This window comes from Pimephales promelas, chromosome 17, assembly GCF_988280905.1.
Source record: "Pimephales promelas chromosome 17, fPimPro1.hap1.1, whole genome shotgun sequence".
Lineage (NCBI taxonomy): Eukaryota > Metazoa > Chordata > Actinopteri > Cypriniformes > Leuciscidae > Pimephales > Pimephales promelas.
Genome location: NC_142785.1, coordinates 176835 through 183269, shown reverse-complemented (window position 1 = coordinate 183269; position 6435 = coordinate 176835). Strand labels below are relative to the sequence as shown.

General features: G+C 37.6%; 1 long non-coding RNA gene across 1 annotated transcript; it reads left to right on the top strand.

Moving 5' to 3' along the window:
- The first annotated feature begins 3332 nt into the window (after nucleotides 1-3332).
- LOC148971015 (uncharacterized) lies at nucleotides 3333-4963 on the top strand. The gene is made up of 4 exons (XR_016146944.1): nucleotides 3333-3697; nucleotides 4278-4352; nucleotides 4488-4561; nucleotides 4643-4963. It is a non-coding gene; the product is annotated as an uncharacterized LOC148971015 (long non-coding RNA).
- Nucleotides 4964-6435: the final 1472 nt, after the last annotated feature.

The following is a 6435-nucleotide window of genomic DNA, read 5'->3' as shown; positions in this document are numbered from 1 at the left end:
TTCTGCTATGTCTTAATAATTCAAGTCACTGAATTGTCATCCGTTTTGTTGGCTCAAACCCGAGACGGTGGTTATATTGCGAGTTTGCCCCACACTGTGAGCTGGATCAGGGAAACGGATAATGACGGGTCGTGCGATGACAATGACTCAGTTAATTGCTCTAACCTTTTCTTGCCAAGCTGGAGGGGAATGTGGCTCATTGTTCAGCTTCATTGATTGCTGGATTTGCTGATTTATGTCATGACAGACCCAAAGTAAGACATGACAATCACTAACAATATCACAAAACAAACAGAAGAAATCATAAGAGGGGGAATTTAAAGAAGAGCACATATAGATATACTGAAAATGACAAATTTAGCATCACTAAGCCAACCTAACACATCAATTTATACCAACAAAACTAATGCTGATAAATCAGGTAGAAATATGTGTATTAAAAATAATTCCATGAATTCAACATTCTAGGAACCTAAAATGATCAGAAAACATATAAATGTCCCTATAGTTGTTCACAGACAGGGATTAGATTTAGCCAAGGTTAAACCTTAGTTAATTTAAGCAGCTTGTATAGTTGTGAGTTATACATATAAAACATAAAATAAGTAAATACCTATTACGCAAATACATATTTATATTTATTCAGTATAGAATGTGCATAACTACATAAGTCTGCTTCTTAATCCATAGATGCATATTACTTTATTGTTATATTTATTCATAATCCTCCTTATTTGCATTTCTATTTCTCTTTTTCCTCTGGTGGACGTGCCGGTTTTACTCCTGAGGCGCTGTGGTTTTTCCTCTGGTGTCCTATTCTCAATGAGACCAAATCCACAATTCCGTCTTGGCATGCAAGTCCCTCTCACCCACCCGGCCGAATCCCACAGTCAGAGGACAGATGTGAGAGATGGTCTTCTGAGCTGTCAGACGGCTTGTTTTACACTGAGATGTCTCCAGGTGGTGTGTGTCCCTCGTGGATGAGTGACGAAGACCTGAACCCTGTGTGTGTGTGTGTGTGTCAGAGCCGGTGAAGATCTGACACTCGGGTCTCTCATACATCTCATTAAGCCAGACCTTCGGCCCAGGCCTGATGGGTTCAGACACATGTCCTTGCACTCAGATACAAGCGCTGATATTTCTCACAGTGGCGTATGGAGAATCGTCATTGGTGGCGTGTGCTTCAAAACACAATGATAAACTAGAGTATTTGTGGGGGTGTCAATACAAATGCCTTTTGCTACTATCGTATTTATGAAGTGATTATTCATGCTCAGATCCCTTAGTCCACAAATAAATGAAAAGAGCTTATTTCTGCAGACTCATGAAACTCATAATAGATCAATGAAGCACTATCTGATCGCTCTGATGTTTTCAGACCAGAGCCGCAGTGAAGCGTCACATTATCATCTGCTTTCCAGGCAGAATATGTTGCTGCTCATTGTTTGTTTTTCTGAATGTGAAGAATCTGATAAATTGCAGGTGATGTGCGGCTCGAGAGAAACTCCAGCGGACTGAAAACACACTCTTCAGCAGAAGCACATATGGATCTAAAGGCCGCGTGTTCGACAGCGGATTCCTGTTTTCATTACACATGCGAATATTGCTCTTACGTTCTTGATCGGCCGAGACAGTTTGTCAGGACTTCATCCCGATATCAAATGCCTTCAGGTCAGCAATAAAATCTGACAACAACGCTAGATGCTGCTTTTATAGCTCAAAGAATACTAAAATGATTATATATATTTTTCATACTGGTCCAGCTATTAAAAAGGTTTCTGGCTCTCTTAACTGCCCATTGATCATTGCATTATCTACAGATGCTCCATCTCTCTCTAGAGGGATGCACTGATATTAAAATTCTGCCCGATACCAATAAATAGATAAATGATATGGTATTAATATATCATGCATCCCTAACCAGAGATTCTGCCCTTACCTGAAGGAAAAGATGAATCCTGAAACTTTAACTACATCCTCACAGGGTTCAGGTTATTGAGCCCCGGCACATGAAATGGAGACGTATAAACTCTATTATAGCGAATGACCTGTTTTGTTCTGATATTGTCATGTTTGTCCCTCAGCACGAGCACAGAGCTCAGTGTGTGTGTTCAGAGACTCGTATACCACCCGAAAGGAGAAAACTCAAAGAAATAAAAGATGACACAAGAGAATAAACCTGCAATACCCAAAATTACAAATCATCTAAAGTCAGGAGAGAAATTGGCTTCTGACAACTGGAAAATGAATCTCTGATGGAAGACGTTTTGAGATTATAAAGATTATAATAAAGACCGTAAAGCCATTTCAACAACAGAGGTCTCATGGGAACCCGTGCGGTGTCGAGCGCCTGAAGAAACATTAGCTGGAAACGAGCAAAGCGGCTCCTTTACTTCGGAGATGTAAGATGAGGAGGCAATGATGGAGCAGTCTTTAATAACGGAAGAAGCCATTGAAGATTTACAGCTTTTATTCCACATCTATATGCTGGTTTGAACTGGAAGACCGCAGGGAGAAGCAAGAAAGTTTGACAACAATATTTTCATATAAAATAAAAAACACATATTAAAAATAAATGCATAAAAAAAAAAATCGCAGCCTTTGCCAAATCGAGTGCGGTTTCATTGCCATTAATTGTGCAGCGTATATAAAATTAACTTTTAGTACACATACATGCGCATTTAAAATGTATCACATCACACATCACATATGACCAAAAATACCGATGACTCATCCTGCACAACTCAGATTTCTGTCCAATCAAACACTCTATGAGACAAGAATGTCCCACCCCTTAATGCACCCTGCAGCCAATCAGCACACTCGTTAACCGGCAGCTTACTTTGGAGAATGCCTCTTGTCCTCTTGTACCAAACTTGGCTTGCAACTCAATTAAGCCATTTGTCACTTAAGAGTTCAGGACACACACAAGGCATGAATGAATTAGGGGGAAACTCTATCAATGCTTGAAATCAGACAAAGAATGGCATAAACAGATTACCCAACAAAGTATATTGAAAACACAGCAGTCAAATCAAGAAAAATAACACGTATCCCAGAGTCCTTGATCAAATAGTCCATGTGTCAGGAGGATTGTCCTGATGTATGAGTCCTTATTCCTTGCGCCCTAACCCTAACCCTAACCATAAATGTCCAGAAAAACGATAATAGTCCTCCAAATGTGAAGCACTGGCAAAAATACCAAAACCCAGGTCTTCTCTTTGACCTTGATGGGTAATTAGTCCATAAATGACTCCTAAGGAGAAGACTAAAAAGCACCCATCTGTTTGGTTCAAAACATGGGCTGCGTCCGAAACCGCATACTCCCCTACTATATAGTATGGAAAAAGCAGTAGGCGAGCGAATAAGTATGTCCAAATCCTTAGTATCCATAAAAGAGTAGGCGAGAATTACCAGAGTGACGTACTAATTATCGCGAGATTCGGGCATACGTATACTTATAGTACGTCCGAATATTCCTACTTTCGTACTATATAGTAGGGGGAAACAGTATTTGAAAGGAGTAGTATGTCCGAAACCTCAGTACTCATAAAAGAGTAGGCGAGAAGTTCCCGGATGATCTCCTGCTTTCGCCCCGATTTTTGAGTGTTCATCCGATTGATACTCTTCTATCCCAGGAGGCCACGGGAGAGCATACGTAATTATCAACATCGGAGATCAGCAGGGGTTTTCAAATGTGAGTAAACACGGTTTCTTGTGTTTAAATCGTATGTGTTAAACTACTATAGAGTAAACGTTTTAACTGTTGAAGGTCTAAAGGACTTAGACAGTATAGTATAGTTGTGATTTTGCTGTAAACACATGTTTTATTAGTTAGTTAAACTGGGGAGCTCCAGTAAGTACGCTACACGTAAGTTTCTAAAATGGATTTACATAACCATATAACGTTACATCTTAAATACGCTTATTTAAAATGTCTATTTACATCTGAAATGAAAATATTGTTTAAGTATTGCAGATGAGCACATCCCAACATGAAAAATACATCTGAGTGATGTAACGTTATGTGTGCTATTAATATGAAGGATAATTCACTGTTGTCAACACTACTTACATTACACAAATGTAGGCCTACTGTAAATAAGGTAAATAAACAAATCTATAAAGTAACTAAATATGTTATATTTAATTTGTCCCTTATTAGTGTTGATATATTGAGGAACATTTAAGTTGGATTAAAAGTGAGTTAACACATCAACCTCAGCATGTAAATTCAGTGTTGAACTCGTAATGTGAATCTTGTCTGTATGTTACAGGGACAGAAGAACACGCGTGTGTTTATCTGCTGGAGAGAGGCTCATGATGCTGAATGCTGTCATGAAAGGCTCTGAGTGAGTATACTACAGAAATGGATAACAAAATCTATTCAATCTTAAATTGTAGTTTATTTGAATTATTGTACAAATTTCAAGTCGAGAAATTACAACACTTTTCTGATTCTTGATTTCTGTGCATTTGCTGCATAGCTTTTGTGGTGGAGCAGGACCTGCAAGGAAAGATGATGGCAGCATTTGTTTTAGGGATTTTACTCAAATATAAAGTAAGGTTATTTTTAATACATAAATCAAATGACATTGTGTTAAAATTACTGCTTTTGTATAATGTTTGTGCATTTTTGTAGGATCTGAAATGTCTGCAGACTGGTGTGAGCACTGAGGATGAGGAGCCTAGAGCTGCATCCTGGAAGTGGTGCCATGGATGAGTCCCTCCATCTCTCCACCTGCCCTTACAAGACCCTCTATCTTTCCACCTGCCCTTATTGCCTCAGATTGTGAAGCGCAGCGCAGCAACAAGCTCCGGGACGAAGGCACAGTCCCCTCTGGTGAATTCATCAGAATAAAGCCGCAGAATGGGAACCGCTGTGTTGAGACGGCATTAGGATGTGGTGTTCAGCCCTGTAAATACATGCTTGTAGTTTGAATAAAGCTTTGTTTCATGTGTTGTTGACTTGTATAATGCATTTGTTTATTGTGATGGTTACTTTTATTTGTTCTTTTACTCATTTATTCATTTTTATTATTGTTGTCAGTATATAAAATTGAATTATTTAATTAATGTATCCATTAATTCATCGATTGACTGATAATTGAGATGTTTCACTGCATTTATGAATATAAATGTATTCATGCATAACTGTCATATGACAAAACAAATTACATTTTGCTTGTTATATTAAATTATATTTTTAGTATATAAAAAAGTTATATAATTAAGTATTGGTCAGCATTTAATATTATTATTTTGTTTAAGTTTTGGGGTGGGCTAACAATGCAATTCATTCTGAGGTAATATTAATTTTTAAGGAGTGATACTTACATTTTTCGAGTATAAAATCAACAGTTTTCTCCAAAAGAGATCTTCGAGCAGCTGCCCGTCTCCTTTGTGCAGACATTACAAACGCAGAGGAAAACTGTTCTAGGTTGTGCTGTCGAGTTACTGATGTTATGAAGTGTTAGTACACCTGTCACTCATAATTTAAACTTATAAACGTATTACATACAAGATCATGGAAAGATACCATAATAGTCATAATGACAAAACAGAAAACATAAAGATCATTGGTTTGTTTACATCATAATACAGGAAAAAGGAACAATAACAAGGCTAAATATCTTTAAATAGTTCTTCATAATACATGAAAAATGTTGTTGTTTTGTTGTTATAGGTCTGAGGGATGAAACGAGGTAAATTCATCAAGAAAAGGAGGAAAACTTAAAGGAGAAACGTTTTGGGTATAAAATAAAGAAATTAACAACATATATTCAAGAGGTGACGATTTGGGGGTTTCTTAATAAAAAAAAATATCAGCTGTTTCTTCAACAATACCACAACAAAATGAGAAAGTTTCATCAATGTCAAGATATTTATAGATAGAAGAATTAAACGTGTCGCTGTTCATTTCTTTGCGCTTGTGATATGATGATAACGCGTCGTAGTAGGTCACATGATAACGTCAACATGGCAGATGTCCGGTTCTCATTCATACTCAACGAGATTTGGCTATAAAGTACCTACTCTTTTAGCGCTCGTTGAGTAAGTACTTATTGAAATTAAGTACCTACTCATTGAGTATGCGGTTTTGGACGCAGCCATGCATTTTTTCTTTCCCATCTGGCTTGGCTTCCCTTTCACCAAAGAAGGCCTTCCTCTTACAAGGTGCCTATCAAAGTATCAAAGTAAAAGTCCCCTTTTCCCACTACAGGATATTTCTGCACCAAACATAAAAGTCCCACATACAAAAGACAGATATTCAACTAGGACCTGAAACCACTTAAATCATGCCTTTACTTATTTTACAATGTTTTATCCACCTTCACATTTGTAAAAGAAAGTATTACTAATATTGTGTATTTTTCTTAGCCCTAATATAGAAGTGGCACACTCTACACACAGACCCTCACTCTGTTCTTCTTC